Source organism: Herpailurus yagouaroundi, unplaced genomic scaffold (genome assembly GCF_014898765.1).
Source record: "Herpailurus yagouaroundi ecotype Mexico unplaced genomic scaffold, PumYag 140, whole genome shotgun sequence".
In the NCBI taxonomy this organism is placed as follows: domain Eukaryota; kingdom Metazoa; phylum Chordata; class Mammalia; order Carnivora; family Felidae; genus Herpailurus; species Herpailurus yagouaroundi.
Window position 1 is genome coordinate 49,173,302 of NW_024412395.1, and position 23,887 is coordinate 49,197,188.

At 37.4% G+C, this 23,887-nt stretch overlaps 1 protein-coding gene across 3 annotated transcripts in view; it reads left to right on the plus strand.

Annotated features, from left to right (window-relative positions):
• The window catches only part of B3GALT1 (beta-1,3-galactosyltransferase 1), a 524,490-nt gene that overhangs the window by 419,571 nt on the left and 81,032 nt on the right, over positions 1-23,887 (plus strand). Inside the window, exon 1 of one of the 3 annotated variants that reach the window (XM_040475281.1) lies at positions 10,223-10,327. The exons of the other annotated variants lie outside the window; for them this stretch is intronic. The gene's annotated coding sequence lies outside the window, so the exon portion shown is untranslated. Of the gene's footprint in view, positions 1-10,222; positions 10,328-23,887 lie in introns of those variants that run through there. 3 annotated transcript variants of the gene reach the window in all.

Below are 23,887 nucleotides of genomic sequence, written 5' to 3' on the forward strand. Positions count from 1 at the left end.
TGGATGCAGATTATACTGCAACGTGGGTATAGGTAATATGGAGTGGGAGAAGTGACATTGGGTAAGTGGGTAAGTCAGTCCTCACGGGGAGATGAGGAGGAGCTAGATCCTGACGGATGAGAAAGATTTGTACAAGCAGGGGACACAGTGAAGGCTGAGGGAGCAGTTTAAGAAAAGATGCAGGAGTATGAAACTATATATTTATTAAAGGAAAGTAAAGCAGCAATATATGTGGCAGGATATGTGGTTAGAACAGAAAGAAATATGTTCTAACATTGCAGAAAGATGACCTAACTTTGTGAACAGAAGTTGCATCTAGAACATCGTGCTGATTACTTGGAACATTAGTAAATATTAAGAAACCAAAAGTGGGACCATAGAAATGCTATAATTCTGTTTTGATTTTATATGATATAATATTTGAATATTCAAAAATATTTTAAATATATAAGTTATGAATAATAATATGACTAATATCTATGAAACTACCACCCAAATTAAATAATTAAAATAATCCTAATACCATTGTATACGTACTTTGCTTTACCTCTAACCTGCCCTTCATTTCCTGTTCATAATTCTCTACTATAGTGAATTTTTTTTATCACTCTTCGTCATTTAAAAAGAAAAAAATACTTAGCATGTTTACATCCCTAAACAATATACTGCTTGGTTCCCTTGGATTTTAGCTTTATAAAAGTTACATATTACAAGTAGTCTTTATTACTTGCTTTTTCTATGAATATTATTTTTTAAATGGATCAGTGTACACTTGTCATTATAGCTACAGTTCAGTCATTTGCATCATTGTCTAATATACAAGTGTGAAGGTATCACATTTATTTATCCATACTTCTGCTAATGAACATTCCAAATTTTTTGTTACTACAGGCAATGACTTCTGATGCATGAAAGCAAGAGTTTGTCAGGGATATCTAGGAAGGGAATTGCTGAAAGTTAGGTTAATGAGGTTTAATTTTACAAAATAGTGCCAATACGGGGCACATGGATGGCTTGGTCAGTTAAGAGTCCGACTCTGGCTCAGGTCATGATCTCATGGTTTGTGGGTTTGAATCCCATGTTGGGTTCTGTGCTGACAGCTAGGAGCCTGGAGCCTGCTTCTGATTCTGTGTCACCCTCTCTCTCTCCACCCCTCCCCCACTCAAGCTCTGTTTCTGTCTTTCAAATATAAACCAATTCAAAAGATGCTCAAACAGGTTTACCACCGAAAGACGACCTATGAAAGTGTCTATTAGGCAGGTATGCAGACCAGTGCTTTCCATTCTCGCTGTACTGCATGACATTTGAAGCACCTGGATGGGCTATCAAATGAGAAACTTAGCATTATACCTTGAAAGCATTGGGAAACACTGGTCTTTCATTTCCATTTTTGTCCTCTGCCCCTCCCCCAACCCTGCAATATGTTATCCCTCTGGTTTTAATGCCGAATATGCATTGTCTCATGCCTGTTTGCTTTGGATGCTGTGTGCTGAGCTGCAACAAGATGTTGCTTCTTTTGTTATTTGTATACAGCTGCTTGATTTAAATTAGTAGATTCTGAAATCACTTTCCTTGTATGCCTAAAATAAAAGTATTGTATGTAAAAAAAATTAAAAAATAAACGTTAAAAAAATTAAAGAAAAGCAAAAAAATAGTGCCAATATTTTTCTAAAGCAGTTAAAATAATTTAAACACTAGCCAGTATGAACCACATCAGCAGCAGTAGCATTCAGGAGAGTCAAGCTTTTTTCTGCAAAACAAGGAAACAACAAAATGTCTAGCATTTTAGTATTAGTTTGTATTTCCCTGATTACAAATGAAATTGAGCATTTTAAAAAGAATTTTTTAACATTTTATTTTATTTTTTGAGAGAGAGCACACAAACAGGGGAGGAGGGACAGAGAGAGAGGGAGACACGAAATCAGAAGCAGGCTCAAGACTCTGAGCTGTCAGCACAAAGCCCAACGCGGGGCTCAAACCCATGAATGCAAGATCATGACCTGAGCCGAAGTCAGACACTCAACTGAGTGAGCCACCCAGGCACCCCTTGAGTATTTTCAACATATTTGTATATGATTATGTCTCTTTTTTTTTTAAATTTTTTTCAATGTTTATTTATTTTTGGGACAGAGAGAGACAGAGCATGAACGGGGGAGGGGCAGAGAGAGAGGGAGACATAGAATCGGAAACAGGCTCCAGGCTCCGAGCCATCAGCCCAGAGCCTGACGCGGGGCTCGAACTCAGGACCGCGAGATCGTGACCTGGCTGAAGTCGGACGCTTAACCGACTGCGCCACCCAGGCGCCCCTGATTATGTCTCTTTTAAGACATGCCTGTTCTTTTGTCCGGTTTTCAGTTGAAATGTTTTTATAGTTATAGAACATTTTTAGTTTTCTATATTTTACTTATTTTTTATTAAAGAATAGTTGGCACACAGTGCTACATTAGTCTCAGAGGTACAACATGGTGACTTAACAAGTCTGTTTGTTATACAATGCTCACCACAAGTATAGCTGCCATCTGTCACTGTACAATGCAGTTACAGTAGCACTGACTATATGCCCTACGCTGTGCATTTTGTTCCCATGAGTTGTTCATTCCATAACTGGAAGCTTGTATCTTCCACTCCCCTTCATCCATTTTGTCAATCCTCCCACCCCCTACCCCTCTGGCAACCAAACCCCTCAGTTTATTCTCTGAATTTATGGGTCAGCTTCTGGCTTTTGTTTGTTTTGCTTGTTAGATTCCCCATATAAATGAAATCACATGGTATTTGACTTATTGCACCTAGCATAAACCCTTTAAGTCCATTCATGTTGTCACATATGGCAGGATCTCATCCTTTTGTTATTGCTAAGTAGTATTCCTGTGTGTGTGTGTGTGTGTGTGTATGTGTGTGTGTGCACTTGTGAGCAATACATCTTATCCATTCATCTATCAGTGAAACCTTGGGTTGCTTCCATAATTTGGCTATTGCAAATAATGCCGCAGTAAACATAGGGGTGCACATATCTTTTCAAATTAGTGTTTTTTGTTTTCTTTCAGTAAATACCCAATAGTGGAATTACTGGATTATATGGTTTAATTATTAATTTTTTAATATTTTTAATTTTTTAAGGAACCTCTATACTGTTTTCCACAGAGGCTGTTCTGTTTCACATTGCCAGCAATAGTGCATGAGGGTTCTATCTTCTCCACATCCTTGCCAACACTTGTGATTTCTTGTCTTTTAGATTCTAGCCATTCTTATAGTAGTGAGGTAGTATTTCATTGTGGTTTTGTATTGCATCTCCTTCATGACTGTGTTGAGATCTTTTACGTGTCTGTTTGCCATCAGTATGACTTCTTTTGATAAATGTCTATTTAAGCTCTCTGCTCATTTTTAATGGGATTATTTGGGTTTTTTGGTGTTGAGTTGTATATGTTTTTATATATTTTGGATATTAACCCTTTATCATATATATCATTTACAGATATCTTCTACCATTCAGTAGGTTGTCTTTCTGTTTTGTTGATGGAATAGCCTTGATTTTTATGCAGTTTTAACTTAAGATTTCTGTCTCCAAGAGCCAAAATAAGCACTTTTTAAAAATTCCAGTGTAGTTAACAGACAGCGTTATATTAGTTTTAGATGTACAATATAATGATTCAACAAATTCTACACATTACTCAGTGCTCATCATGAGAAGTGTACCCATTAATCCCCATCACCAATTTAACCCTTCCTCCTCCAACCAACCTCCCCTCTGATAACCATGAGTTTGTTTTCTATAGGTAAGAGTCTGTTTCTTGCTTTTTTTCCCTCTTTCTCTCTTTTTTTGTTTCCCTTTGCTTATTTGTTTTGTTTTCTAAATTCTACATATGAGTGGAATCAAATTCTACATATGAGTGAAATCATATGGTATTTGTCTTTCTCTGGCTTATTTCATTTAGCATTATACTCTGTAGCTCCATCCATGTCATTGCAATTGGAAAGATTTCATTCTTTTTTATGGCTGAATAATATCCCATTGTCGAAATATACCATGCCTTCTTTATCCACTCATCTATCAGTGGATACTTGGGCTACTTCCATGGTTTGACTATTTAAGTAATGCTGCTATAGACATAGGGGTGCATATGTCCCTTTGAATTAGTGTTTTTGTATTTTGGGAAGAAATACCCAGTAGTGCGATTGCTGGATCATAGGATAGTTCTATTTTTAACTTTTTGAGGAACCTGAATACTGTTCTACACAATGGCTGCACCAATTTGCATTCCCACCAACAATGCATGAGGGTGCCTCTTTCTCCACATCCTTTCTTGTATTTTTTATTTTAGCCATTCTCACAGGTGTGGGGTGATATCTCATTGTAGTTTTGGTATCCATTTCCCTGACGGTAAGTGATAATGAGATCTTTTCATGTGTCTGTTAGCCATCTGTATGTCTTCTTTGGAGAAATGTCTGTTCATGTCTTCTGCCCATTCTTCATTGGATTATTTGTTTTTTGGGTATTGAGTTGTATAAATCTTTTACATATTTTGGATACTAATTCCTTATCAGAAATGTCATTTGCAAGTATTTTCTCCCATTCAGGAGGTTGTCTTTTAGTTCTGTTGGTTGTTTCTTTGACTGGGTTTTTATTTTGATGTAGTCCCAATAGCTTATTTTTGTTTTTGTTTCCCTTGCCTCAGGAGACATATCTAGAACAAAGTTATTACCCCTGATGTCAAAGAGGTTACTGCCTGTGCTTTCTTGTGGGATTTGTATGCTTTCAGGATTCACATTTAGGTCCTCAAACCATTTTGAATTAATGTTTGTATATGGTGTAAAAAACGGGTCCAGTTTCATTCTTTTGCATGTAGTGGTCCAGTTTTCCCAACACCATTTGTTGAAGAGACTATCCTTTTCCCATTGCATATTCTTGCCTGCTTTGTCAAAGATTAATTGACCATAGAGTTGTGGATTGATTTATAGGTTTTCTATTCTGTTCCATTAATCTGTGTGTCTATTTTTGTGCCAGTGCCATACTGTTTTGATTACCACAGCTTTGTAAAGTAACTTGAAGTCTGATATAGTGATACCTCCAGTTTTGTTTGTCTTTTTCAAGATTTCCCTGGCAATTTTCAGTTTTAAATCAGTTTTAATAAAAATGTGTTTCCTGTCAATTTTGTCTACATTTACATATTATTGCCATAATTTCTCTGAATATATTTGCATCTTCTCTCTTTTTCTCTTAATCAATCTGGCCACCAGTTTGTCTATTTTAATGGTTTTTCAAAGAAACAAACTTTGACTTTGTTAACCATCTATTTTAATGTTTCTTACTTTTGCTTACTTTTTTAAAACCCATCTTTGTTATCTTTGTTATTCTGCTTTCTTAGAACTTATTCTCTTTTCCTAACTTCTTAATTTAATGGCTTAGACATACTATATAAGATTGCAAAGTTTCATTGAGTACTATTTCCATGTAACATTATTATTCCTTTTAAATATTTTAATTTTAATTTAAAATGTCTTGATTTATGAGTTATTCACATATATGTGTGTGTTTAATTTTCAACTACATGGAGATTTTTATTAATCTTTTGACTATATTATCTTCTAATTTTTTTAAACTGTATTTACAAAAAAATGGTCTATGTATATTGACTTTTCAACATTGAGACTTGCCTAATGGCTTAGTGTGCAAATTTTTTTTAATACCCCACATTTCTTGATAAAAATTAAATATCACTAGTTGTATACAGGGGTCAATAAATCAGTCTTGTCACCAAGTGTTGTATGAAGGTGCTGAATTACTACATTGTACAGCTGGAACTAATATTACACTGTATGTTAACTAACTAGAATTTTAAAACTTTAAAAACACAAATTTTTAAATAAATAAATCAAGCTTGTAATTTGTATTGTTCAAATCTTTTATAATTCATTATACTTATCTGCTTTATCTATTAATAATTTAAAAGATTGCATTGAAACCCTTTGTTGCAATGAGAGATTTCTCTGTAGTTCTTTTTTTTTTTTAATTTTTTATTGATGTTTATTTTTGAGAGACAGAGAGTAATAGAGAGAGATAGTGTGAGTGGGGGATGAGCAGACAGAAAGGGAGACACAGAATCTAAAGCAGGCTCCAGGCTCCGAGCTGTCAGCATGGAGCCCAATGCAGGGCTCAAACTCACAAACTTACAAACTCACGAACTCACAAACCGGGAGATCATGACCTGAACCAAAGTTAGATGCTTAACCAACTGAGCCACAGAGGCGCCCCTCTCTTTGTAGTTCTAATACTGTAGCACTAACTTGCCCTAACTAGAACCGTAGTTCTAGTTTTTCTTTGTGTATGTGTGTGTTATCTTATTAGACACATACAAGTTTATGACTGTTATGATAGCTCTGTAGTGCACTGACCCTTTTTATCATTAATTAACAACCCTTCCTATTTCCGATGACTTTTTATCTTTAAGAATATTTTATACTCTCCAGTCTTTTCTTGGTTAATATTTACCTGGTATGACTTCTCTGTTTATTTTCAAATTTTCTGTTTTTTAATAGGCATGCCTCTTATACATAGAGCAAAGCTGGTTTTGTTTTCATATTTAATATAATAATTTTTATTTTTAATTAGCTATCTTAGATCATTTACATGTATTGTAGTTACTAATATGCTTTAACTTTTTCTTTTTATCATTTTTTCTCGACACTTTTCCTCTGCCTCTTCCCCCCCCCCCCTTTTGAGCCCTTATATTTTGGATTCTCAGAGAATATGTTTTTATTATTACATTGTTTTCCATCTACTGGTTTGGAAGTTATTTTATTTACAGTATCTTAGTGGTTGTCTTAAAAATTTTACCATGCATACTGAATAAAGTCTAATGTTAATTAGTATATTAACCCTCTCCTAAAACTATATGAGGATCTTGAAATATTTAATGTTGATTATTGCTTAGTCTCTCTCCTAACTTTCACCTTATGGTTTATCTTTCCTCTTTTATTCCCTACATTAATGATGATTATGGTTATTTATAGAAACAATGTTTATTTAGATATATCTGCTTATCAAACAGTTTCTTTTCACCATTGCTCCTTGCATTTCTCTCTTTGAGATCACTTGCCATCTTCTAAGAAGTATAAAACTTCAGTATTCTCTTCATAATCACCTATTATTAGAAACTCTATTTTGTTGTTTGTTTTTTAAATGAAAACGCACCTATTTTATCCTCATTCTTAAAAGGTAGTTTTTATATTTATATTGAAAATTATTTTTCTCAGCACTTTGAAGATTTTATTCTATTGGCTTACAGGTTCTCATATTGTTGAGAATTTCACTGTCAAATTTTTAGCCTTTAAAGTTGTTCTGTCTTTTCCTTCTGGCTATGTTAAAGATCTTCTCTTTGTCTTTAATATTCAGTTTCACTGGCTCTGTCTAGGTGTATATTTATAAAAATTTATTTTGTTGGCATATTGTGTGCTTCCTTTATGTGTGCAGTCATGTTTTCCATCAGTTCAGAAAATTTTTCAGCCAAATATTGAATTTAATTATTGCATCACCTCCATTATCTCTGGTCTCTCTAACTGGACTACATATATATATGTATATGTGATTAGTATTCTGATATTATTCTCCATGTCTCTTATATTCTCTCTAATAATCTTCATCTTCTTGCATGTACATAATTATATCAGATCTAAGTCTTCATCTGCATTGAATCTGCTGAATCTCATAAATTGGTTATGAATGGAAATAGAGAAGCAAAGGATAGTTTAAGGAGTGGTAGAGTCATTTCAAAGATTCAAGAGACAGATCAGTTTTTTCCAAGTAACTTAAATTAATGAACATTATTCTTATTATTCTGTTTGCTTTAGAATTTCTTTAAAACTCAATCTGTACAATTAACTGAATTTTTTACTTTAAAAGAAATTTTAACTCTCATCACTTGTTTCATTCATTTTTATTTTTAAAAGAAATAAAATGATATCTTTATAAACTTTCAAAGTTTGGTTAAGAAACTTAAGAGTCAGTGCAGTAATGCATTTGGAAACTCCCTTCGTTGATTTATTTCTTGTGGGTTCATCTCTCAAGCCCTCTCCTGACTTTTACACACATCTGTAAGAGAGTATGCATGACCTAATGAAAGGCCAACACCATGTTCTGTGAGTGTGTGATTTTTTTTTTCCAAAAAGATCAAAAAGTCATGTGTTCCACAAATACAGCTGAATTCTCCTGCTATTGAGCAAATGCATTTCTTATTGAGTTTCTTCAAAAATATACGACTACAGGACATCTTTTTCACCATTCTTAGCAAGGACAAATTGGTTATTCACTTCAATTAATAACAATTTGGTAAATAGCCTTGAGACACCTGTTTGTCAAGATTAGTGTTCTTCTTATACACTAACTTAAGATACAGAGCTATAATTATGAAATTAGTTTTTAAATTTTAACATATTGCATTTAATGGTCATTAAATCTCTTGTGTCTTTTAAGAATTCCCCTCCCCACAGATTATAAATCAGTCCTTTTTATTTCATAAAAAGTTGGATTAATACATACAATTTGATTTCAGAAATGGGTTAAAAATACACTCATTCTAGATCCCTTATAATATATTGCAGTAACATTCAGATTAAAGAAATACTTCTTTCATTCCCTATGTTGACAGTCTCTCCTTTCCTGCCTTTCTCTCTCCCTTCCTGCTTTCTTTCTTGCCCTTCTTCCTCCCACCGAGTCCAAAACTTATTTGGAGCCACTGTGTTGACATTTTTCCCTTTTTAATGAGTTCTGCATTTGCCATTGTCAGCATTTGGGACTTACATAGAATATAACTTCTTGATTATTCATGGTGATAAAGGGCTACTGCATTGTGAAAGTGGAAGTCCTCTGCACTGTTAAAGCTGGCAGCCAATATGATACGGTTGGAAGGCTTCCTGACCCCTTGATGCCATCTCTGAAGACTTAAGTTCTACCATTAGCAATTTTATCCTTTGGGTTAGAGCATTGCCCCTTATCAAAATGTAAATCCCTCTGGGCCAGAAAATGCCTTAAGCTGCTATCATTCATTAACATCATATGACTAATTCATATATTGGAATCTTTCCAGCAGAACTAGACTAAGAACATATTTTGTAAGGAGAACTAGAGAGATTCAGTTTGAGATTTGGGACTGAATGGGGTCATAGAATGTCCAAAGAGCAGTAGAAGGACTATTGCAGGCAGAGAAACAACAACTAGAGGCTGAAGAGGCTTAAGAGAAACTCAACTAATTCCCACTTTGCCCCTCCTTTTTAACAAGTATAATTTTTTTTTAATTAAGAAAAAAATATCCACATGAACTTAAAGCAGGAGACATAGTTTCCTGCATAATTTCATTTAGGATCACATTAGGCAAGTATAGTGGAAAGTAGGAAGCATCAGCAGAAATTAAATTGTAGGTGATCAAAAGCATGAAGAAGTGTGGGTAGATGTAGGGGAAGTAGATGTTATTTGTTGCTTATACAAGAGTTTAGAATACATATGTAAGTCTGATAATGACTATTAAAACTAGGTACAAAAACTGATCAAGAAGCTCGTTTCTTTTTTTTTTTTATTTTTTCAATATATGAAGTTTATTGTCAAATTGGTTTCCATACGACACCCAGTGCTCATCCCAAAAGGTGCCCTCCTCAATACCCATCACCCACCCTCCCCTCCCTCCCACCCCCCATCAACCCTCAGTTTGTTCACAGTTTTTAGGAGTCTCTTATGCTTTGGCTCTCTTCCACTCTAACCTCTTTTTTTTTTCCTTCCCCTCCCCCATGGGTTTCTGTTAAGTTTCTCAGGATCCACATAAGAGTGAACACATATGGTATCTGTCTTTCTCTGTATGGCTTATTTCACTTAGCATCACACTCTCCAGTTCCATCCATGTTGTGACAAAGGGCCATATTTCATTCTTTCTCATTGCCCTGTAGTACTCCATTGTGTATATAAACCACAATTTCTTTATCCATTCATCAGTTGATGGACATTTCGGCTCTTTCCATAATTTAGCTATTGTTGAGAGTGCTGCTATAAACATTGGGGTACAAGTGCCCCTATACATCAGTACTCCTGTATCCCTTGGGTAAATTCCTAGCAGTGTTATTGCTGGGTCATAGGGTAGGTCTATTTTTAATTTTTTGAGGAACCTCCACACTGCTTTCCAGAGCGGCTGCACCAATTTGCATTCCCACCAACAGTGCAAGAGGGTTCCCGTTTCTCCACATCCTCTCCAGCATCTATAGTCTCCTGATTTGTTCATTTTGGCCACTCTGAAGAAGCTCATTTCAATACAATGGTTAATTATTCATTACACCAAACTAGAATTGGGTAAGTTTGCATATGCTTCTGTTTTCTTGTCTTACGTTTAGTAGGCATTTCTAGTGTCTTTTCTGTACAAGGTTCATGCTGATGTTCTGGGAAATACAATGAGTAAGAAAATCAAAAGAGCTATCCTCAGTTAGCTACCAAAGTACTGCAAGAAAGAAATAAAATAATAAATATAACACAAGGTAAGCAGTGATGTGAGCTCTTTGGGAAGTACAGATGAAGCACAGCGTGGTATATGGAGAGTGTTACATAATCCTCAACCCTTTAGTGATAAATAACCTGTTCAGCTATTGCTGTAAAGACTGGCAGTTGGGGGTGACAATTCCTTTCATGCAGATTACCCAAGAAAAGCCATCAGTTACCCATTAAGATGAGAGTTACCTAGGAAATTTTGGATATTTATCATTGAGAAAAGAGTTCTCTCTACCTACCTTTGCTAAAAATTCTCAAAGATCCACTAGGCTTCAAGGAAGGAAACAGAAATTAAAATATCTGTCGAAGTTTTTCCCCAGATTATTCCTTCTGGTCAGGTTCTCTCCTTGTCATAGTAGATTAGGGTTGGGGGTCAGTCAGGAAGTGCCAGAGTGCTAGATGTTGGAGCAGGGACTTTTGAGCTAAAGTAGCAGAAGGTACCATGGCTAAGGGAAGGTTCAAAGTGAACCAGTATGTGGAAGTAGATGATCCGGAATTTCAGAAGGAGAAACTTAATGAACAACAAATTAAAAGGAGCCAGAGGCAGGTATTGATATTAGGGTGTGAAGCCTGAATTCTATAATAACTGAGTCACTTTGGACCCTACAATAAATGTTAGTGTCTGTGACTTACTTTTATGGAGGATATGGGAGGAAAGCTTGAGGTCAAATTTATTGGGCCAGAAGTTGAGTGGATATTGGCAACCAAAACCAGTCTTCCTTGGACAAGTCACTATCTCTATCTTTGTGTTTTCACATTGCTTAATAAAAGGTGATGAGAATTATTCTTGTGGTCATCTAGACTATGTGCATTTATTAACTAACTATTGCGTTCCAGGCTCCATGCTGAGTGTACATGGAGAGTCAAGTGGAAATTAGTGCTCTAGAACCTGGAGTCCAGAGGGCATAAATAAAACACTGGTAGGCCAGACAAGCTAAATTACATGTATTTTTGTAAGGCTCGCCAGCGGCTGGCCTTAGAAGCCTAGCTTCAACTTTTAAATAGTCATGATTAAGCTTCCCTCAGAACTCCTAAAAGTCCTTTGGTTCACAACCGTTTTCATAGACTGATGAATTATAACAAGTGGATTTTGAGAACATGTGTCTTTAAAGGACTGATAAGCAGAAAATAAGTAGGCTTTTTCAGGTAACGCTCAGGGCTCTTGTGGATTGTCATATCTCTTCTCTTGGACCTACACGTCACATCCACCTGCCCATCTGTTCCTTTCATTCAAGGTCCAGGAATCCTACACCATGAGCAGGATTTTCACTTCTCAATATAGAACCATGTACCTTACCTCATAGTCCAATGGACTTCCTGAGAATAAATCATTGTCCTTGTGTTTTGTAAGAGGCAACATTGACTTTGTCGTTAACATATGTGAATCTGCCTTCAGTCAATGAACTATTTTAATTACCAATAAGTGTCCTAAAATTTATATAATGCCCTGGAAGATCAACTTTTAATCACTTATTGATTATGATTTGAGGGGCCTTGTGTCCAGACTAAATGCAGTGTGACTTATCCCATGGTAAGTAACTCCTCTTCCTTCGCAGTCTTGAAGTTGTTTTAAATGCCTGAAACCAAGTTTCTCCAACAGCAGTGGCAGGATTGTGATACTTTATGCTAGTTTTATAGCAAAAAGGATTTTTTAGCAATGTGTTGAAAGGTAACATGAGTTCACTCTGAGTCTTTGATTGTGTTTAATAGCTTTGCTGTCAGACAATGAGTCATGATCTTTTCTCTTCTACTTTACAGTTTGTATTTATACCTCCTTGCATTTGATAAAAGCAATGTAACGGGCTCTGCCCATTGACATGATAACTCCTTTATTTTAATCAGTGCAGAGAAAAAAATAAAACTTGGCACAACAGAATGTAAAACCCTTTCCTTCAGCCATTTTAAATTTTAGTAGTCCTATGTGTAACCTTGTAGAAAGACTACTTTGTGAAACGAAATGTCATTTGATTTACATGAGAAATTTTGCTTTCTTTCTCTCAGGTTCAATTTAGCAAATGAGCTTAAGAAAAAAAATGTTTATCTTGTCTATTTGCAAGCCTTAGTGATGTAATCATTTATAAGCATGCCTTTGTAATATTTTATTTAATGGTAGAAAAATCAATGCTAATTCTCTCTCCAAAACAGTGAGGTTGAATTCCTCCAGCAGCAGGGTGTGGTCAGAGTAAATGAACTGCAAAGAGAGCACCAGTATTTCTGAATTCCTACTGGACTGCAATAATTGTTAATAATTTATCTCAAGTTTGCTACTCTCTAGGCTGCATTTTTTAAGTAATTTTTTCTAGAAGCCTTTGAGCTTAGCTTTGCAGGGGAATTTTACCCCCTACAGATACTAATGTCTTTAGTTGGATGCCACTGATTTGAAAAGAGATTTTATCCCTTTTGGTGAAAATAATTTGGAATTCAACCAAGTTGGTACCTGAGTGACTGTTAGAACTCGATTTAGGATCCAAGCAGAGAGATGAAGTAATGGATGTGCATAAGGTGGAGGTTGGCAAACATTTTTATAAAGGGTCAGATAGTAAATATTTTGGGTTTTGAGCTATACAGTCTCTGTCACAACTACTCAATTCTGCTATTATGGCAGGAAAACGGGTAAATTAATAAACAATGATCATGGTTGTGTTCAAATAAAACTGTATTTACAAAAACAAGGAACAGGATAGATTTGGCCTGTGTGCCATAATTTGCTAACCCTTAGTATAAGGTACCAGCCCCTTGGGGATCTGAGTAACCACATACATTTGCTTTGCTTGTCCATACAAATTATTAGAGTTCATGTGGATACTAAGAAGTTATTTAAAATATGTCCTAATACCAGCAAACCCTTACTTAAGGCCTTCAGGGCCTGAGGCAACAAGTGCTTCAATAGAAGGCAAAAGAGGACCATCTGAGACCTGGTAGAGACACCAGACAGTGAAACCCACCCAGTATGTTTTCCCAGATAAAAATAACGTGGGGTGGGGTACGCTGAAATGGGAGTAGAGGAGGGAAGCTGGGCTGGGGAGAAGTTCTTGCCAATGTTTCCATTCCAAATAAAAATCCATCCAAGAGATTAAGGAAGTAGGAGTCATCAATATAATGGTACTCCAGCCTAGTAGATAGTAGACTAGAAGAGAGTCAGTCCCAGTAAGGATATTGGACTGTTTGGTAGACACCACTTTGGACTGATAAAAGGTATCTGTGTTGTGGGGATAGAGCTGTTGGGGCAGCCAGTGGAGGTAAAGGTAAGGGAAAAAGCAAGGAATGATTGATGAGACATTCAGGGAAATGGAAACTTGTATGATTCAGTAGCTAACTTAGACACCCAAGTTTTTCTCAGGCGACCTAATTCCTGGGGTATTGTAAGATTTAATTAAGGCACCACAGGAGTGTGTGACCAAGTTTCTGATCTACAATCAGGTAGATGGCTGCAGAGAGCACTGCAGAGGCTTAGGAAGGGTATTGTCAAGACCCAAGAATTGGTGGCTGCTGACATAGGGCCAGAGGCATTATGCCCACATTGGACAAAAGCTACAAGGCCCAGAAATGGATTCTTTCTTTATGAAGTCTATTTTATACCTCCACAGGAAAATCAGACACTAAGGCCTAACACTGCATTCTTCCATGAGAGTCTTAGCTACTGAAAGTCATATCGTCTACCTTTTTTTTTTTTTTTTGCACATAAAGAACTTTTACATTGTAAAAGATTTTAAAAGATGCAGTGAGAATTTTACTTGAAAATGGGAGTATTTCCAAGATGAGAAGTGGAAACAATGAACAGCATAATAGGTATTATGTTCGGTAGACCTTTCAAGTTGAGTTATTTTATTGTAGAATTTTTTAAAAATAAAGAGAGCAGTACTTTTAACCTTTATGTGTATATTTAAACATTCATAAAACATTTCTACTTTTTATACTAAGAATTTCTATGTACTTACAAATGAAAGTAAAGAAGAATGCTTGATATTAATCGTGTAAAGGCTGTGTAAATGTAAAACATATTGCTTTTATAGTCATGAGGAGACCCATATGAGTTTGTATATCATTTGTGTAGGCTTATTTCCAAAAAGAGATACTCTGTTTGTTCTTTAATAAACTGCAGGCTTTGTCATCAATGGAGAATAATAGCCACCCTTTAGTTTCTCAGTTAGTGCCTCTCCAGAAAAACTTGCCTGAGAGGTAAGTGCATTTGAGTTCTAAGAAATTAACATCTCTTGAACAAAACTCTAAAAAGAAAAAAAAAGATTCAGTTCAGCACCTTACAATAATTGGAAACACTAAGACTGACACTTTAGTCACATGGCTTTTTGGTAACCTCATTTGGGGAGCCACTGTTTGACAGGAGAGTTGATGAATTTGAGATAAACAGAACTGAGATGCTTCCTCAGTGAGCCAGGAGAGATGAGACAGCTAAAATGCAGGCAGTGCCCATTGTATTCAGCACCCTCAACTCCCAGGATAAATCTACATGTGAAAAGTAGGGTCTGGATCCAAGTTAGAATATGTACCTACCTATATATAAAAGGCTAATTCTGGAAAATAATCATATGCCAGGCAGCCCATCAGTGTTGATGAAGGTCCTACTGCATGTAGAGCGTTGGAAAGAGGGGCTATTTCCTGGAAACAGAGAGCCAAAATCCAACTAGACACCCACCCAAGTTTGAAACAGGAGTGTGAGTGGCACTCATTGTAAGTAAAGAGAAAAAAATAGGAAACCTAAGGTAAAAGCAAAGGCCATTCACACTTGTCCAGACTAGAGGAATACCCAGAGCCATGCGCCTCTACAGAAACTGCTTGGCAAGTCCCAGGTCCCTCAGTGCATGCAGGCTCTTGGTCTAAAACCATGCTAGGCTAGGGGAATCATCGACCAGCAGGTGAAACCCAACCATACACCCTGCTGAGAAGTAAAACCTGGGTCCAGCTTTGACGTTCCTTGTCCGTAAGCCACTTGTTTAACCTCCTTCCATTTTTCATGCAGAGAGTTGAGTTCAGACACTAAAAACACCTTCATGGAGCTTTTTTCACTTCTAGGAGTGCCACTGAGCCAGCATCCTGCAAAGGTTCTAAAATGCACTGTGTCACCACAATCTCCTTCTGTCCTTCCCATGAAAATGTGGAAAAAAATTCACTTCTCAGGTGGTATGTCTTTAGGCCAAACAACTCACCTGGTAATTAGCTTAATAGCAATATACTAGCTTATCAATGATTTTGGAAGAGTTGTAGCTCTATATTCTCGACATTTCTTCACTCACACTGCTTCCCCAAAGACTAATTTGGGGGCTCTTAGAGAAGATGAACTCTTCTGGTTGCGAATCTGAAAGGGAAACCCATCAGATTGCATTTATTTAGTCTCTCTGTTCAATTTGCACTGTGATAAACTGGGGTTTGCTAGTTTTGTGCCTGCTTCATACAATAGGGATAATGGAAATAAAATGAATACTTCAGAACAAAGGCGATAAAGTATCATTATGGCTAATGAAGGAATGATTTGTTTTGAATGCCAATGGCTTAGAGGCAAGGATTTTGTAAAAATCAAATAATAAATGGTTACCATATTGGCAGTGTAAATATTCCCCTATTGATCTTCTATGGAAATCAGTTTTCAGATAGAAAAATGCCCAACACGTTTAAGAATAAATTCTAGAGCAAGTATCTATGATGAAATGTTATCAAGTTCCTAAATTGCTTACATTACATTTTTAGAAGAACCCTGATACTTAGATTTATAACTTTGCCTACATCACTTTGATTTCTAAATTCTATAGATTAATAAAACTGAAGAGTGAAAGTTTCATGAACACAATAGTCAGAACGAGGCAGCAGTTTTCATAAGTCTGCACCAGAGTCACCTAGAGAGTTTATTTAAAAGACATCAGTACATAGTCTCCAGAGACTCTGAGTCAGAGGAGCCAAAAAGGCCCATGAATCAGCATTCACACTAAATATCCAATGCGTTCCTATGCTTGTGGCCTTGATCGTATTTTGAGAAAAACTGTAAAGAGTACATCCTGCTTTTGAATCAGATTTCATAGGACACATATAAGAAAGAAGACTGAACGTCAAGAGGCTTAAAATAGCTGAAATCAGAGCTGAGATCAAGCCGCCGATCCAGAGTAGAGTGCCAAAATGGAGGGAAAGGATAAAAAGGAATATATATAGCCGGGCTGCTCACCTTGCTCCCCTTTTCCTGATCCACACAAAGTCCATATCTTACAAGACAACCCGGAGCTAATCCCCCATAGTCTTTAATGCCCCCACTGAGTTCAACACTCCCTGCTTCTCAAGAATAAAGGCACATTTTAGTGAGTGACACTGCATTTACAAAGACTGGGGCTGCTCAATAAAAAAAAAAATTTTTAAGGTAAAAATGTCAATCACAAAAATGTATTGCCTGCCCTACTAATTATTTTAAAACATCTGGATAGCATAGTCTACAGTTCATCCAGATGTTTTGGCTTTGTGTATGGAGTCATGCGCTTCATATAAGCCTTCTGGTTTGATGTACATTTCCACACTCTAATAGTCAGTGTCTGATGAGTGTGTTGCTGGGTGGAGGGGCAAGATACGCCCTGGGGGCAGGCACAGACCGTCCCCGATTTCAAATAGATTCTGTTCCAGAGGTTGGTTTGTAACTTAGATGTTCAACATTCATGTATAGTTTCCTCTAAAAACCATGTTAAATGCAGTGCTTAACTGCTGAAGCCAGTTCACAGAAGGCTGTTTAGTCCATGGCATAGCTAAAGCTGGGTATGGATTAAATTACCCAGTTAAGTCACAGAGGGAGGATGCCCCCATGAAGCTCTCTGGAAGAGGAGGAGGAGATGAAGAATTTTATCTCTTTTCTGCATTCAAGAATGACCCTGGGCTACAAAATTTATACCTAAAACTCACTTTCCTAAAATAAATATTTCTGGACTAAATGTAATAGAAAGAAATTTGAACAAATTTGATTAAGTAGATAAATGACCTATAACCCTCTAGATTCCCTGGAAACATTTGCCTTATAATTGTCAAAATGGCAAACAGTGTAGCATAGTGTTAGACCTACATGAACATAAGAGAAATATTCAGATTTTGAAGGGGAAAGGGAGATTATAGGCAGGCTGGACTTGCCTAGAAATTTTCTCTTAGCCTGCCACCCAAGATGCCTCTCACACTTATATCAACAATTTTTATTTCTCCACTTCCAAGTATTCAGATTTTCCAAAGGTTACACATGATGTTTTGAAGCAGCCATATAGGAGCAATTAGGCCACCAATGTGTGTGATAAGCAGGAGTCAGGGAGAGGTAAAGCGAACGAGCATTTGAGCATACGGACCATTTCTGAGGTAAGTTCTGCCACTACTGAAAAATGTATTGGTTTATGTGGACAAATACCCATGCTGATTGTATATAAATATACTGAGTGCTGATGGCAAGTCATGTTAATTAACAGAGACCAACACTTCTTAGTGATATGCTACGATCAATGCTGTTCTATTATGATATTCATCTCTAATTAATTTGGCTCAGCAGGATAAAACTGCAGACTGTGGCTACTCCGGGAATGGAATTTGAAATATGCATTGCTTTGCTTATGGACTAAACTAGTGCATGGCTAAGCTTTGGGAGACAGAAGAAATCATTTCACATCACTGCTCTCTGTTGATGAGTTCCAATCAGAGAGCCTCTGAAGAGATGACAAAACATATTCACTGCAGGAGAATTCCAGAGGTGTAAAGAGAAAGACATGATGTAGATATCCAAGAGGATCTTGGGGCCTGAGTCGAAATCAGCCAGAAGAACCAGCCTATTTCCTGGCACTTACTACAGAAGGCAAACACTTTTTGGTTTCACTCCATTCTCTGTGTAAGAGAGTAAGGTGCTCTTTCTAATGCTGGGAAGCAGTGTCTCAAACCAAAAATAGAGCAACCTCTCAGGTCCAAATAAGTGGGTTCAAATCCCATCACTTGGCCACTTGTCAGCCATATTGTTTGGGACAAGTTACTTATTTCCTCAAGTATCCCTCTCCTCATCTGTAATGTGGGACTAATAATAGTTATTATCACCCTCTACCTCAGTGGAAATGGTAAAGAATAAGACCTGTCTTCAAGGGGCCTGGCACTCCATGAGCATTCATAAAATGTAAGCTGTTATTAGCTTGAGGGACATAATTTGCTTTCATGACCATTTAGTTCAGGGTAATAGTGGGTTATGTGTAATAGCATCCTAGTCTAGCTATCCAGACAGAATCACTACTCTATAGGCCAACTCTACAACCCTTATGACCTAGAAGTGTAGAGGGACGAGATATACTGTTTCTCAAAGCTATCTTTCAGTGACCTTGATTGTATAAGTATCTTGGTCATGGGCTGGAAAAGAATGACCAGTTAAGTTTCTGGAAGATCATGGCCTTCTCCCTCAAAATTTTAGGACTGGACTGACCACAGTCTGAAAAGGAGAGAAGGGCCCCTTCTTATCCAGGCCTTGTATATCCAAAGCACAGCCTGTGGTTGATTTGATTTGATTTCCTATTTACTTTGTAAATGTGGGCCAGGTCCAGTGCTGGGACATCCAGAGTGCACATTATAAAGCCAGCTCATAATTCAGATGAAAGAGGAGCAAATTCCCCAGCCCAGGATTGAAGACATTGGCACACTGCCCCTCCTCATTGTGCAGTGCTATAGCTCATTTGCTATTTGTCCCTAACTCTGATGAGCACTGAACTCACCCATAATATACTAAGAGATAGTTTTTTATTAAACATGGTATTAATAAAAAGGGTAGGTTCTCTTTTAGCACTGTAGGCAATTACTGAAATATGTAAATTCAAATGGGAACAGAATTATAACAGGTTTTTGCTTTTTTAGTCTTTCCAGATCCCACCCTTTCCTTTCTCTCCTTCCCTCCATCCCCAGCTCTGTCATACAGGCCTGTAATGAGAACATGTAACAATGTCCCAGGAGATCCTTTTAGAGAGCCCTTTGGTATATAGTCCAGTCCATCCAAGCATATTTAGCCTTAAATTATAATCACCTATGAACATCTGCATCTGCCTCATTAGATCATAGCTCCTTAAAGATTGAGATCATGTGTTTTCACCATTTTTTATTCCCACCCACCCCCCACTCCTGCCTCAGCAGTAGGCTATGAGACAGTGATGGGGGTACAATGGAAGGACGGAAGCCCAGGAGGCAGGCTGAACAGTCTGCAACCTAGTGCTTCCTGGTCTTCACTGGGGACACTCCAACAACTCTGGTGGGTCACACAGAGACCCCATCCTTCTCACTGACTTGGCTGCCTCCACTCCTGCCTCTTCCCTCTACCCAAACTTCAACGCCCTCATCTGTTGTCTCCTGACCTCTTTGGTGCATTTTTCTAACATATAACTCAGTATTAGTGCCTTCTCTGTGTGTCTCACATTCAAATTCTCAAGGAGTGGATTTGATTCATTTAATTATTATACAGGGCTTTCACATTGATTTTTCTCATAGGTCACAGTCCAGAGATGGCCACATTCAGATCCCCAACTCAGTCAGCTGTGGCCCAAAGAGATTTGTTACCTGCAACAAAACATGTCCACCTGAGCACAGTGTACTTGTGGATACTCTATAGAGAGAGAAGCTTTAGGTATGATGGGTCCTCAGCTTTGTAGCACCTTTTCTCCAGCAAAGATGAATAAGCTCTCCAAAAATGTTTTCTAAATGGCCAACTGGCTCTGGGGGACTGAGCTTTTGCTTTAGGCATAACAAATAATAGATTCTTTGAAAAGATGAGCACAAGCATGAATATAACCACTAAATTCCAACATTGTGCCAAACACAAAGGAGAGAATGATTGACTAAAACCCTGCCCCCATTCTCAAGGTACACACAGACTAGTAGCAAAAGACAGAATGGAAGCCACTAAGAGCAGCAGCATATGACAATGGCTAAAAGCATGAGCTTTATTTTTTTTAATTATTTTAAAATATAATTTATTGTCACGTTAGCTAACATACAGTGTATACAGTGTTCTCTTAGCTTTGGGAGTAGATTCCCATGATTCATCACTTACCTACAACACCCAGTGCTCATCCCAACAAGTGCCCTCCTCAATGCCCATCACCCATTTTCCCCCTCCCCCAAAGCCCCCATCAACCTTAAGTTTGTTTTCTGTATTTAAGAGTCTCTTATGGTTTGCCTCCCTCTCTGTTTGAAACTGTTTTTTTTTCGCTTCCCTTCCCCCATGTTCTTCTGTGAGGTTTCTCGAGTTCCACATATGAGTGAAAACACGTGATATCTGTCTTTCTCTGACTGACTTATTTCACTTAGCATAATACCCTCCAGTTCCATCCATGTTGTTGCAACTGGCAGGATTTCATTCTTTCTCCTTGCCAAGTAGTATTCCATTGTATATATAAACCACATCTTCTTTATCCATTCATCAGTTGATGGACATTTGAGCTCTTTGCATACTTTGGCTATTGTTGAAAGCATAAGAGCATGAGCTTTAGATACGAGCTTAAATTATACTTTGGGTTTTTTTTGTTTGGTTGGTTTTTGGTTTTGGGGTGTTTTTGCTAGCTGGGTAACCTTAACTTCCCTAGGCTTCGGTTTCCTTGTTTTAAAGTACAGCTTTGTACTGAGAATATACAGGGAAGTAAAGATGCCCTAGAAATGAGCTCAATAGCCACACAGCCTAGTGCTCTGTGGAGAACTGGAATGCAGGTATAGTAATTCTTTGCTTGCATGATATTATGATACATAAATCACTTAACGTAGAGCCTGGCATACATGAGAGACCTTACTGAAGAATAGCCATATATTTTCTAATGCAACCTACATATTAAAATAAAAAAATCCATAAAGTACCATAGAAAGCAAAAAAGGAGGAAGTGGAGGCCAGGAAGCTCCGACTGAGCACTAGTTGTTTGGAGCAAGTTGGCAGGGCCATGGCCACAACCCAAGAACACAGTGACAGCTTTGGCCTGCTGTGCTGGCCTGAGCCGCTGCGCTTTTTGGTCCATCCTGACAGGAAGCCAAAGACAACCATGTAGGGGAAGACTGAGGCAGGCCCATGTGCTAAGAGACAATTGCCACTATGTCTGTAATAAGCTACTCTGTTATCTTGCAAAACACATATCCTGTTGTAATGGGAAAGCATAGAATTTCTATAGATTGGCATTGATTTTATGTTCATCTAGGCCTATAAGGATGCTATTGTAGCTGAGACACCATTTTGAGGGTTTGTTTACTTAAGTTTTCTCCTGGGAAAAGCAAAGTATGAAAAATACATGACAGCACTCGAAGTCTTTCTATCATCATTGGAGTCTCAACCCACAGTATTAGTTTGAAAGATTAATTAACAGCCAGGAAGGTCATTAGAGAGGGACTTGAGAGTTCATTTAAGGATACAGCCGTGCTTAGTTTACTTCACATGAAAAGTTAAACACATATAATAACCACAAAAATTTGTTTCTGCTATGGGATTGTTTTAGACCAGAGGGGGAAAATTTATACTTGTTTAAGTTTCTGATTAAAGTAAGAGGTCTCTTACTTTAGCATTTCATACTAAATAAAAGGAACTAATTTTTGACTGGAGGCCGCAATTTATAATATTAACATGCCTGGAATTACAATGACAGTGACACTTCTGCGAATCACTGAGAGTGTAGGGACCATGGTAAGGGAGAGTGAATTGTTCTGATGAATGAAGAAAGCTGGATATCACAGCAGCTATTGTCCTCAGTAATAATCAGGCCAACCTACTACCTGTAACATGCTGAGCAAGTACATAATCAAGGACAATGTCATGCATTAAAATGACAAGAAGGACCTGCTAAAAATCAGACCACAACCTGCCAAAAATCAGACCACAACCTCACAGTCACCCTTTTTGGTCTGAGATAAAATGAAATGCTAAACTTCTTTTTAGTTCTTATCCTATTCCTCTCAGACGTAAGGAAATTATCTTTTATTACCAGATTAATTTTACCTTTTGAATGTATTAAGACACGGGCCCCTCTAAAGAATAGCAGTTGACACTTGCATTCCTCTGGCTTCCCCAGTAGTTTCTTAGGCAGCCTAATAAGTATGACTCTAATTTCTTATCATTGGTGCGTCAGGATGCTTTAGAAATATGTGATAATTGGGGCGCCTGGGTGGCGCAGTCGATTGGGCATCCGACTTCAGCCAGGTCACGATCTCGTGCTCCGTGAGCCCGCGTCGGGCTCTGGGCTGATGGCTCAGAGCCTGGAGCCTGTTTCCAATTCTGTGTCTCCCTCTCTCTCTGCCCCTCCCCGTTCATGTTCTGTCTCTCTCTGTCCCAAAAATAAATAAATGTTGAAAAAAAAATTAAAAAAAAAAAAAAGAAATATGTGATAATAACTGAATGTTCTGCAAAGAGAAGAAAAAGAGGATAAGGATGCCACCCATGTCTTGGCATTCATGTTACGGTGTTAATATTTTTACTATTGCATGAACTTGAGACAGGGTTTGGGATACAGCATATTTGAACTTGGAGCTCAGTAGGGGGCTTTATAATTCAATATTGTGTGTGGCTATTTGACCTCTAACTCATTGTGAACAATCTCTCCTCATCAGGGCATTTCTTGGCAGCAGTGTTCCAAGACTCTAGATAACTTCTCCAGATTAAAAAGTAATACAAAATAGTGTGAAGTAGTGGTCACCTAGTGATAGTGGAACCTGTTTTCAGGAATGAAAACAAAATTCAACTTTGAATTGTAGTAATTTTTTTTTTCTTCTACAGCAAAAGATAGATTTTCCGATGATGATGCTGGATTAATACAAAGCACCATTTCCCCCAGAACATTGCCACTGTCATCATCATATTCCCTCCTTGGGGAAATGACATACAAAAAAAAAAAAAGAATACACTTATAAAAGTTAGAAATACAATCACAGGTTCGACAGGCATTCCTGGAAGAATGCACTTCAAGTCAGTGCCTTCAAAGCATTTCCTCTTCTTTATATATGTCTTTATTTTTATTTTATTCATTCCTGGGATGTTGTTTTGGCACTACTCTAAAGCAAGGCTTTTTTCCCTATTTATCTACTAGATATATAAGCTGAAGCAGAAGTGTGAGAAGAACAGAGATTGTTTAAAAGAGCTCTTATTTGTTAACCCAGGGCAGTGAATCAGTCCTTCATAGATGTGTAACTGGCCAGGGCAAGCGAAACCCTTGCTATTTCATAAGCATCCTTCTGGGTTTTTGTTCAGAGATTTAGTCGTTCCAAAGCAGAGTTCAACATCTGGAAACAGAGATAAGAAATTGAATCTCTCCCACCCCTGAAATCTCCATAGGTTAAAAAATCTCTTACTCCTATGAATACATTCAACCAAGACATTCAATCTACACATATTTAAGAACAAAGTCAAATATTATA